The 12,661-nt window shown below is 40.4% G+C and overlaps 2 pseudogenes; both read left to right on the plus strand.

The window, feature by feature from the left end:
- LOC144007798 (triple functional domain protein-like) overlaps nt 1-1,881 on the plus strand; it is a 116,334-nt pseudogene extending 114,453 nt beyond the window's left edge.
- Nucleotides 1,882-5,793: 3,912 nt separating this feature from the next.
- LOC144007481 (major histocompatibility complex class I-related protein 1-like) lies at nt 5,794-10,308 on the plus strand (annotated as a pseudogene).
- The last annotated feature ends 2,353 nt before the right edge of the window (nt 10,309-12,661 follow it).

Genomic DNA, 12,661 nt, shown 5'->3' on the forward strand with positions numbered 1-12,661 from the left:
AGTTTCAGCGAACATATACAAACAGAGTATACAGTACAACAATACTTTGAGTAGACAACTTTTTTTTTTTTCTCCCCAGGAGCTTCTAACCTGCTGTGATGAAGAGGAACGCGAGGTCAAGGACGCCCTGGAGGTGATGCTCAGCATTCCAAAGAGAGCCAACAATGCCATGCATCTCTCAATGCTGCAAGGTAGTGATGGCAAAATGAAGCCCCGTAAAGCAGTGAAGCCCTGCAGTGAAATGCTTCACACACGTAGGGGCTTCAAGATGATTCATTTCCTCGACTACGCCATCATGTGGACAGAAAAATGTATAACATGCTTGGTGCATGCAATAAAATGGTGGGGTGTAAATCATGCTCTAAATACAAAAGAATATATATTTGAAGAGTGTTTTAACATGAATTGTTCTGTGTTACTTTGTCTATGTTTGTGCTTATGCAACAAGTGAAAATGTGAAATAAGGAGGTAAAATAAAGTGCTTATTCATTTTTATTTAAAAACTATTTTTTTCCGAAGTTTTTGGACTCAGGCGGTTTCTTTTTTTTGCAGAGAATTTCACCTGCTTTGGAAAAAAACTCTTTCACATGATACTGATGAAGCAGGGGTGCATCGATATGAGATAGCAAGTTTGTATAGAATTGGACGCGTATATTTCTGTGATTCCCAGTACTGAAGGGGACTTTCAACTGTGAACAGAAAAATGTGAATTTTATGTGTTGTCACATTTTATTTTATTTTATTATTGGAATCTGTTAAAATAGTACCGTAATTACAGTGCATTACCTTCTGAGGTGAGATCTGCTCAAAGTGCTCCTAAACAAGGGAAAATCTCTTTCTTGCTGGTTCCATCGCAAAAAGAAGCTCGTCAAATCGAATGCCAAAAGCAAAAAAAAGTAGCGCAAGAAGGGACCCGACACAAAAAGTGAAGGGGAATCCATAGCGTTTCTTTGCCGCTTTTATTTCGAACTACACTCAAACCTAGCGAATCATTTCCTGAATCAGTCACGTGGTACACCTGCTTCGTGGGGCTTCAAACGTCACCACGTACGTCATCAACACACGCATTGACACGCCGTTCATGAACCACTCATCTGCATTACTCGGCACACGCTTCAGGGATTCGACCCGAGAAGCACATCACTACTGCAAGGTGACAGAACACGGACAGGAAGACCACAATTCATTCATTGTTGAGGTGTCATTTGCTTACATTCCCTTTTTCCTCACTCAGATTTGGATGAGGACATTGAGTCACAAGGCGAGCTGATCTACCATGATTCCATCCAAATGTGGAGTCCAAAGCCGCTCAGCCCCAGACGGGTGAAAAAGAGGCACGTCTTCCTCTTCCAGAGGTCCCTTGTGTTCAGCAAGGAGGTCAAGGACTCTAACGTCGCAGCATTCCCAATAAAGACCGTCAATCCGTTTTCTCACCAGACCTCCCCGTTGGCGTTGGAAGAACATATTGATGGAGATCCCTGCAAGTTGGCAGTTTGGTTGAGAAGCTCGCCGACGTCGGGCGTCATTGTCATTCAGGTTAGATGTTCTAACAAACATCGAAGATTTCACCCATGTGGGATTTCCTCACATTGTATTCACAAAAATTCTTGACAATATGTTCGATATGCAACTTAAAAGTAACTCTAACTTGAGTTAACGCATTACTCTACACAGATGGTAATATTGTAAAGAAACGTATTACTTTCAAATGCAAGTAACTCGTAATATGGAATATGTTACATTTTGGAAGTAACTTGCCCAACACTGGTCTTAGCATTTGACTGTCATCCTAATCAACAGGCATCCAACATGCAGAGCAAGGAGGACTGGATCCAACATCTGAGGACGGTGATCCAAGAGCCCTCCATGCACCTGAGATGACCCTGACTGTCGATGGAGTTTTTCTTTCTCTGTTGTACATATAAAGTGGTGGCCAAACTAAACAATGTGTTTGTGTTTCATGTTTAGTTCAGAGCTCTCAAACTGTCCTACATTGTTGTTACTGTTTGATACAAGTACTATATTTGTCCACCTGGGGTCGCTTTCCTCATATAAACAGTGTTCCTTTTTGTAGAATATTCAGGAATATTAGTATGTTAAGAATTGACCCAATGCGGGTGCCGTAGATTGCCCCTCCTAGAGGTTGGCTGTAGGAGCGCTCCCGAAGGAAGAGAAGTTTGTCTTTTGGTTCGACGCTTCCTGTTGGGACTCAGGAGTAAAGCCACGTTCAGGAAAACGTGTTTCTCTGTTTCTTTATTACCACAACACACAACACTTTTGTTGCAGTGCATATAAGTTTCTTTGCTCTGAACTGACAAACGAGGCATGTGTGTATTTTGTTCCGCCGTTACTGTTGCAATATATTCGCAGTTTGTTGATTCTGGAGACAGTCAAACGCGACTCTACTTATACGTAATACTATGCACTCTGTCAATAATTTAATTACAGATAATTAATATTCCAATGTGCAAAGTCGGTCAGGATGTCCACAGGCGCTTAGTTGGTTATGCATTCTGTTGGGCACATTATGTACATCATGTAAAGCTAAATTATCATTCTCGTTGTATATGAAAATAAGCAAAGGGAACTACAGTACAGTATACGCTTTCCGAAGACGTTAATTGTCAAATATGATGCTTTGTTTAGCGACAACATCCAGATTCAAATGAACTTTAGCAAACGATGCTCCTCAATATGTTACAGACTGACGTGATTTCCATGCATTACTGTGCGCGACATGTAAAATTTGGATAGCGCTAACGATGTTTTCATCCATGACAGGTTCTAATTCTTACAAGATGACTGAAAAACCGAAGTCAATGTCTGAAATACAAATTAATGTTTGCGTCTATGGGAAGCCATTTGTCGGTTCTCAGCCAACAAATAACAGCGGTGCAATAGCGCCCTCTTCTTGTGAACTGCAAGAAGTCCGAATGCGCCAAAAGAAATCACTCAACGCACGCATTCTGTCTGCAATATAGCACATCTGCAGACGAATACGTCAATAAATCCCATGCATGCGCCACACGCGTGGAAATTTACTGGTGGTGAGGTGCCGTAAAACCCATGAGGAATCGTGTTCCAGAGAGGAGCCGTCCGACGTGCTGAACCATCACTTTGTTTCTTCTCTTTCCTCTTCCAGTCTCGCGGTTTTTGCCCACCTTATGAATCACTCCTTCCCATCGGTCTCGCTCTCTATTTTTTAATTCATATAGCCTTATGACCACCTCTGTGGGCTGATCAATAAGACTGTCTCCAGGCACGCGTTCTGTCCCTTCTTGTGAATTCATTGAGGAAAGAGAAGCCCGGATCGATTCTGATTGGTTAATTGGGCTGCGTGACGTGGCAACTGCTGCAGTCTGAGCAACGTGTGTGACACATGTAAGATTATCCTGGGGAATTTCCAGGAATATTTATTACTCATGCTTTGTGGCAGAACCGAGGAGAGACTGCATCATAAATAACACATCGAGTTATTAATGATGTAACAGGTGCATCTTAATTAGAATATTATGGAGAAAATAATTTCTATCAGTAGATAAATTCAAAAAGTATAAGAACCTGAGCACTTAAAAAAAAGCTTGTTTTGTTAGCCCACTCGCTTGGTAAATGTGGATTGAGAACAGATTGTTACGTTTATCCAAGTTTGGGTTAATAAAGATTGGGTTGATGATTGGGTTTGGGCAGGCTGAAATGCTGAAGATGGTCACTATTTTTGACAGGTGTAGGCTACTGAAGCTGAAGGAAATATAATGTAACATTTTTTGAAAACTTTGTGGGGGGGGCTCAGTAACAACAGTGGCTTTGTACATAAATAAATAAATAAATAAATGCAGGTGGGAGAATAAGGAGAATATTTGTCCATCAGTTTTTGACCACAGCCTGAAGCAAATTTGGCTTCTGGTTTGAATGAATGAATTCATGAATGAATGAAGTGTAATTGTCCTATACTTCCTGAGCTAGATAAAATACAACAAAATTCTGATTTCCTATCATTTAGCCCTCGTCCCAACTGGCCCCAAGCTTGTTAGCTTCCCAGTGATTAGGACAGGCTAATTGTGGCTAAACACACCTGACACACATTTACACTCAAGTGAGGCTCGGAGATGTTTAGCCGCATTAGCTAAGAGGTTTCATAAAGCAATGCCAACCCTAATTAGACAAAGTATATCAACCCTCTTTTAACGTAGTTAACGTTTCATATTTACTATATGTAAAGTTTGCAAGTGAATGTCCAAAATTTGCTGTTTAATGTTGCCATTTCATAAACATGTAATTGTTACTTCAATACCATGTTTTCTTAAATTCACTCAACACAGATATTGTTGTTGAATAATCATGTCATTCTTACTCCAATGAGTGTAAAATTTACCTAAAGGAAAATGTCCACCCATCCATTTTTTTGACCATGATGGCTTCGGGCAGTAGGCAGGGTACACGCTGAACTGGTCACCAGCCAATCGCAGAGCACATAGAGACAAACAATCATCCACGCTCACAATCACACCTAGGGACAATTCGGAGGACCCAATTAACTTGCCATGCAGGTCTTTGGAATGTGGGAGGAGACCAGACCAGAGTACCCAGAGAAGACCTACGCAGGCACAGGGAGAACATGCCAACTCCACCCAGGAAGGGAGGAGCCTGGACTCGAACCTGCATCATCAGTACTAGGAGACGGACGTGCTTACCACTCACTACCGTGCCACCCCTATGTATCTGCCTATAATTATATTTGAAAAATGCTCACCAAATAGCTATTGAATAAAGCACAACTGAATGTTATCTGAAATCGTATTTATTTGACACGGCATAAAATAGAAACAGGTCAACAACAGGTTTTTTTTTTTTTTTTTTTTTTAGTAAAATAGGCATTTCGAAATGAGCAGCAACAGTCATTTAAAACACTGCAAACAAAACAAAACATCCATATAAAATTTCAATGAAATTTCGGGGGTTTCCCACTGGTTCCCAACTTAACTAAAAAAAAATAAAATAAAATAAAAAAAACTACCCAAAAGTAGCTAATCTTTGTTGTGCTGTTCAGAAAATCTTAGTTAGGACAACAATGAGAAAAATTTGCTGAGCTTACAAGTTTTTGTAGGTTATAATATGGAAAGCTTTATTTTTAGTCGGTTTAGCTTTAAAACTTGCATGAAATCAACAATAATTAGTTATCGTTTTTACAGTGGTCCTTGTGACTGTCAATGCATATGTTGAGGAGCTGTTGTATCCAAAACAGTACCCCTACCCATAAATTAGGGTGAGGCAGGGTATGTTTGTTCTATTACAGTCTGTTTCTCTTTTGTATAACTTTTATTAGATTAGATTTACTCACTGACATCGCACGCAATTTTTGGAGCGGGAAGTACCCCCACACCACAACAACCTCCTCAAAGCACCAAAATACACAGAAAACCGTTTTTGGCTCAGTTAGACAGACAGAGAGCATGAAACATTTATATTAAAACATAAGGGCCTGAGATGTAGTGATTATAGAGTATAGAGTAGGGAATAAGTCATTTGGATGCTTCAGCCAGTGCTCCACTTTTCACATCAAAAGTGGCGGTGGCGTATGTTTATCAATTAAAGTGGCTTTATAGAAATTTGTTTTATGGTAGCCGCCCACTAGCGTCACGTGATGTCTAAGAAAGGCAAACGAGCGCTTCCTTGCTGTAGTTACCTCTAAATACCAGGAGATGTCACTGTTTTACCACAAATTTCACAAACACTTCTGCTTTTCATCTCATCACGTCCTCTCACACACACGCACACTTCCTGTGGCTTTATCGACAAACGCAGCACGACGTATGTGGTCCTTTCGTCTTGGTTCTAAAATAAATCATAGCCATCGAAATCGAACACGCGCACTTCCCAGTGGAGTGTTGCGTCATCGTCAGGCTGAACTCTCATTTAATTTGCGGTTCCATCTGTCATCATGTGTTATCTGCCGGTTGGACGGGTCGTCGCAACTTTAACTTGATGGTCTGACTAAAATAGCAAAACGAGTTTTGATGATGATGATTAGTTTATTCGTGTCCTTTGTTGCTGCTCTGCAAATACACAGCGTGGTACCTGGTAAGTGCATTTTGTTTAAAACTTACTTCATTATTCCAATAATGATGTGACGATTCACATGCTGACGCTCTTGATTTTCTTCGTGTCTACTGGGTCAACATTTATTGAGCGAGTTCTTTCACTTTAACATTCATTTGTTTCATCGTAGCTATACTATTACTATAAATCATTCGACTTTGTTGGACTAATTTGCTTAACATTTCTTGACAACAATGTTAAATGTGACCTCATTAGTCTAAACATGATATTCTGATTAATATTAATTAAATTTGTGGAATTACGTGATGTAAGCTTGAGTGAGTGATTAAAAAAAAAAGACAATCACAGCTCATCTGTTTGTTTTCTGAAGTTGCAAAAGTATTAGGGTAATGTAGTGTTCAGGTGATTTTTTTTTTTTTTTTTTTTTTTTTTAAAGAAAACCACCCAACACCTTTTTACATGGTGAGTGGACAGTGATTAAAACTAAGTAACACATTTACCAATTAGACCCCCAACCCCCCCCCCCCCTTTTTTTTGTTTTGTTTGGCACATCTATGAGTTATACTCAAAGGGCCATTATTAACTAGTATATTACTCTTTTTACAAGAGCTTTATTTTGATAGCCGACTGTAGCTGTTCTAAAGCATGCTACTTAACACAAATTGATGGTCTTAACCTAATGTTTTTCTTTAGGAAGAATAAATACAGTATACATGTGTGTGAAAGAAGCCAACTTCACAACAAACAAAATGCATTTGAAGAGGCAATGACGCAAAAATGTATTTAAACTTACCATTTTATGACTCTGGACTCGCACCAGGCTATGCTGCTGGCCCGGTTGTGAGCAAGAATATATAGTTAAACATGAAATCAGTTGTGTCAAGAGTAGCAATGTTCTAAACTGCAGACAGAATCATTTCAAATAATGTACAAGATTGCGTAGATTGCTGAATGTAAAACAAATGAATACAATATGTGTAATTTTCTTGTTTTTCTTTCAGCGATTCACACACTCATTTACTTCACAACAACGTCGTCTCAAGTTGCAAAGCTACCAGAGTACTGGTCAGCCGCGTATGTTGACGACATTCAAATTTTGCACTATGACAGCAACAGCAGGAAAATGAAAGCCAAACAGGACTGGGTGAACAAAATCACAGCAGATGATCCACACTTCTGGAAGAGAGAGAAAGAGATCACTATTGGTAATGAGCAGGTCTCCAAAGTCAACATTGAACTTCTTAAAGAGACCTTAAACCAAACTGGAGGTTTGTTTACATTCAACCATCTAGTTGTATAAAAGATTTGATGTGCTCGTATAAACACTCAAGTCACTGCTGGTTTCTCACTGAACATTCTGTCACTTCATCATGTGTGTGATACTTTCAGGTGTTCACATGTTCCAGGTGATGGGGATGATGAGACTGCTGAGGTTGATGGTTGGCTACACCACAGTTATGATGGAGAAGACTTCATATCATTTGAGGCAAAGACAATGAGATGGATCATTGCTAATCAACAAGCTTCCATCACCAAAAACAAGTGGGACCAAAGGGACGGCTTCAATCATTACTGGAAGAATGTCCTCAATGAGGTTTGTCCTAATCTGATGAAGAAACATGTGAGCAATGGGAGGGACTTCCTGATGAGAACAGGTACATTGGTGGTATGTCATACTCCAACATCCATGTTTTTGTCTCACACACTCTTCACTTTATTGCCATCTTTCCTCCTTTCACACCTTCTGTCCTTCCATCCTCTGTGTTCGCATCTCCTGGCACGTTCTCTCCATCTTTCATCCTCTCAAACATCTCCATTGTTTACATCTCACACATTATCGACAATATTTCAATCATACTCACATACATGCTGTTTTCGTATTTCATCCTCTAACACTGTGATTGTTAAAACCACAGGGTCATTGGGCCGTGACTGCCAGCTTGTGGCTACAAAATAATTTCAGTTTTCCACATGACAATCGTGTGGCTGTATTGAGACTACAGCCACACGATTGGCTGAATAACCCACATGGGGATATGACACGTCAGAAAAACTACATTTATGACTGGTTGACTGGTGCATGAAACTTTACTCCCGCAAGCTATGGAAACATTAGGGCAGTCTACTCAGCTGTTTATTCTAGGAGCTACATTCATTTTCTTATAATGAAGCGAAGCGACATTTCGCTTTTGTACATTTACAGTTCTGCTCATAAGTTTACAAACAGCAAAGGTATGCAAAATTTCAAGCACAACTGTTAGTCAGTAATAGAGCAACGCAAATAATAATTTATGAATGGGCACCAGAACATTTTGTACAGTAAAACATGGGTCCCAAGGCCATAAAGTTTAAGATCCCCACCTCCTAACCTTTCACATGTTCTTTCCATCTTAGCTCTTCTGTCACTTTCACTCCATTTTCGCTTTCGATCCAAATTTTGTCCTCTGGTACATTTTCTCCAACTTTCGTCCTCGCACACTTTCTCTTCATCGTTCTTTTATGTTCTGGCCATTTTTTCCCCTCAAAGATAGAGAGATTGTGTCTCTTTATCTTTCGCTATCCCAAACATTCTCTCTACATTTCATCCTCTCCATCATTTGACCTCTCATACATTCGTTCCATCGTTCTTCATGGAATACGTTTTCTTAGTATCATCCTGACTACCAGCAATTCAAATTTGTCCTCTGTAGTGGACCTTTTTAAACCTGAATATCTCCCACCCAGTGCATACGATTGAATGAACTCATTTTGTGATCTACAGAGGACATTCAGAGCTTTCCAATGATACCAAATGTGTAGGTGTGGGGCTTTGCTCTCTTTGGATGCATCATAAAAGAAAATGGCTTCCCTTTCGTGCAAGCACTTTTTCGGGAAGAGGAAAAGTAAGTGTATAACACTTTTTATTGAACAAATTTAGGCTTTAAATGTTGTTGGCGTGTTTTCTATAAGACTCTTAAGAACACATTAAAGTATTGTTTGAATTATTTTAACTGTATTTGAGCCTAGCATTTAAGTTTTAAAAAATGTCCTCTGTAGTGGACACATCTTAGCTTAAAAAGAAAAACTTTTTTTTCCCCAAAAACTCTTTTGCAGTATTCCAGTCACTTCACAAATATTGGGGAATATCAAAATAAACATGATTTGACAATATTTTTTTTCCCTGGTAGTCTGGAGGATATTAAATATTCTCTGATTTTTCCCCATATTTTGTTCTCTTACTCATTCCCTCAAGCTTTCATCCTACCACACAGTTGCCATATTTCATCCTATCACACCAACATCATTCGTTGTCTCACTTGTTCTTTCCTGCGTTTTCTTCTCACACATTCTCTCGATCTTTGGTCCTCTCACACTTTCTTTTATTCTTTCCTCCTCTAACACATATTCACATCTTATTTTGTCCTCTTCATTTTTCTCTCCACCTTTGCCTTCATGTGCTTCAGAGCTTCCCACGGTGTCTCTCCTCCAGAAGACACCTTCCTCTCCGGTCACTTGCCATGCGACGGGTTTCTACCCCAGAGCATCGGCCCTATTTTGGAGGAAGGACGGCAAGGAGATCCACGAGGACGTGGAGATTGGGGAGACCCTCCCCAACCACGACGGAACCTTCCAGACCACGGCCCACCTGAAAGTGGAGGTGACGCCTGACGTGGAGGGCAAGTACGAATGTGTGTTCCAGCTGTCCGGCGTCAAGGAAGACATCGTCACCAAGCTGGAGAGAAGAAGCATCCTGAGCAACGCGCGTATCCAAGGTGACCGACACGCACTGACTTGACAGGCATGTTCGATTGGTTGCGAAGCTCTCACGGCTTGATCCTCATTCACGTGTTTCTCTTCATCACACACTATTTATTGCCTTGTGAAGAAGAAGAATACAAGAAGAAGGTGGTGGCCATCACTGTCCCGTTGGTAGTCCTCGGTCTGGTGGTGGTGCTGATGGTTGTTCTTGCCAAGCGTTATAGAACCAGACAGGGTAAAAGACACAATCGATTTGTCAGAAAGATCCAATCAACATTGTTCGCCTCGCACCATTTGTGACAAAAAAGTAACTTGGTTTCTCTGTTGTGGGTTTTGACTGGCCTGTTCCCTCACTCTCTCTCAGCCAGGGCAGCACAGGAAGGCGGGGCAGGCTTGCCTGAGAGCAGGGCTCGTTTACAGCCACACCTGCATGAAATCAGCAATCGGCCGGCTTCTTAAGCCGGTGTCGGTACCATATGTGTTCGGCCTGCCATATCTATTCGGGGTCCTTCGCCTACAGATGACGTTACGCTACAGGATTGGCTGAGACGTTTTACGCTACAGGATTGGCTGAGATGTCGACGATTGTGATTGGTGAGGCAACTTTCCAGTCGTTGGAGGGAAAACACAATTCTGAGGAGGTGAAACATGGATGATTTTTATGAAGAAATTCATTATTATTTATCTAACGGGACTTATCATAGCCGCACTTCTGCATCAAAGTGTTCGGCGACCCGAAAGGCAACGATTCGTACCGCGTCAAAATCCTACACAATTCAAAGTAAGTAACGTTTTGACTTTTCTTTTTTTTATTTACAACAAATGGAAGCCGTTTAATTCTTCAGCTGCACCTATTTATTTAACTACGCGTACCCTCAGTAATTGTTTTTCTTCGACTTTAGATGAGAAGTTATATTACAGATTCAAGGGCAAGCTCCGATTGATCGTGTATCAGTCACAAGTCAGAGATATTTTAACCATCTGCCACGACAATCTGGGCACTGGGGGTCATCCAGGAAGACGCCGTACAGTGGAAAAAGTATTAGCATCCTACCACTGGAAAACCCTCAGGGAAGATGTTAAAAAATGGGTAAATTGTTAGTTTTATTGTTGTAGCTGTTGTTATTATTATTATTGTTATTATGATTATTATTGTTGTTGTTGTTATTATCATTATCAGCATTTTGGGGTGACTTAATTCGACTGGTATAATTCTCATGGCAAAATGAGCTATGCTCATTGTAGTTGCTTCCTTAAATCTGATGAAATTTTTTTGCTGCATCTTACTCAGTAAATATGTAGTAAATATATAGTCCCTACTTTGCTCCAAATATACACTATACTTGTGAGGAAACTAGCAGAAATTAATGTATTTATTTTTAAGGTTGATGAGTGTCCTCGCTGTCAGAGGCATGAAAAAATAAAAACGGTTGCACCTGTCCTTCATCCAATTGAAGTGAAGGAAGCATGGAGTGTTCTTGGGATAGATCTAATTGGTCCCCTTCCTACCACCACAAAGGGCAAAAGGTAGCGTGAGTGAGTGAGTGAGTGAGTGAGTCAGTGAGTGGGTACATTTGAAATTGATAAATACAAAATATTTGGGTGAAAAGAACATAGAAGATGGCTGTTATGGATGTAACAGATGGTTTGAACTATCTGCATTTTTATATTGCAGGTTCATTTTGACAGCCACAGACCTTTTCACCAAGTGGGTTGTAGCGAAACCTCTTTACACTAAAACTGCCATTGAAGTGTCAAAAAAAATTGTTAACATTCTCCTTGACTTTGGACTTGTTGAGAAGATCATTACTGACCAAGGGCGAGAATTTGTAAATGAGGTACAGTTGTGTATTTGAAAACAAACGTTGTATTAGTGACATATAATATTTGGAATGAATCATACTGAATCTTTGAAGAGATGGGGTCATGCCTGCAGGTCAACCATGGTGTTTTTGAGGCTTTGGGAGTCAGACACTGCATTACCTCAGCATACCATCCCCAATCCAATGGACAGGACGAGCGCACTAATGCCAACATAAAGGCTGCACTCTCTAAATACTGCGGGGAGGATCAGAATGATTGGGATGTCCATCTAAGGGGAATTGTGGCAGCTATTAACACATCGAAGCAGGTAATAATTGTAATAGAATGTTTGATGGAACCAGTTTCACAAAGACAGAGCAACTGTAAAATTATATCGATTTGTCCTTTTTTTGTGTGTCTAACAGCGATCAACAAAATACACACCATACTGTGCTCTTTTTGGAAGACACCCTCGCACACCAGGTGTAATAAACGTTACAGCTCTGATCTATCCCAAAAGCTTAGACTCCCCTTCCTCGGTTCAGTCAGTGTAGTGCAAAGAAATCCACATATTTTCCTTTGTCTTCCAGTCTTCAGCCCACAAGAGAATGTGGAGGGGTGTGACAAAGGTGTTGTGGTGGTCAAAGAAACCGAAGAACAGCTGGAGGACAAAATTGCAGAAGTTGCCAATCTGCATGCAAAGGTGATGATAAAATGGAAATGCTCGCATCTAAAAACGCTAACTATGACATCTAAACCATTTAATATTTTCTCAGGTTTACCAGAACATTCAAAACGCACAGGCCAGACAGAAGAAGTCGTATGACAATAAAAAAAGACTGAATGTGAAGGCTTTTAACCTTAAAATTGGTGATGAGGTCCTGAAAGCAAACAAGAAAAAGGAAGGCCGAAAAGGAGGGCGATTGGAGGCAAACTGGTCTGGGCCATACCTAATCGCGTCACTTTCAGAGAAAGGGGTGGCAACACTTTCATACACAACTGGGGCTCTCCTGAAACAAAGCATAAATGTTGCACACCTGAAGCCATTGAGAGGTATTATAAT

This window comes from Festucalex cinctus, chromosome 19 (assembly GCF_051991245.1).
Source record: "Festucalex cinctus isolate MCC-2025b chromosome 19, RoL_Fcin_1.0, whole genome shotgun sequence".
NCBI classification, from domain to species: Eukaryota; Metazoa; Chordata; class Actinopteri; order Syngnathiformes; family Syngnathidae; genus Festucalex; species Festucalex cinctus.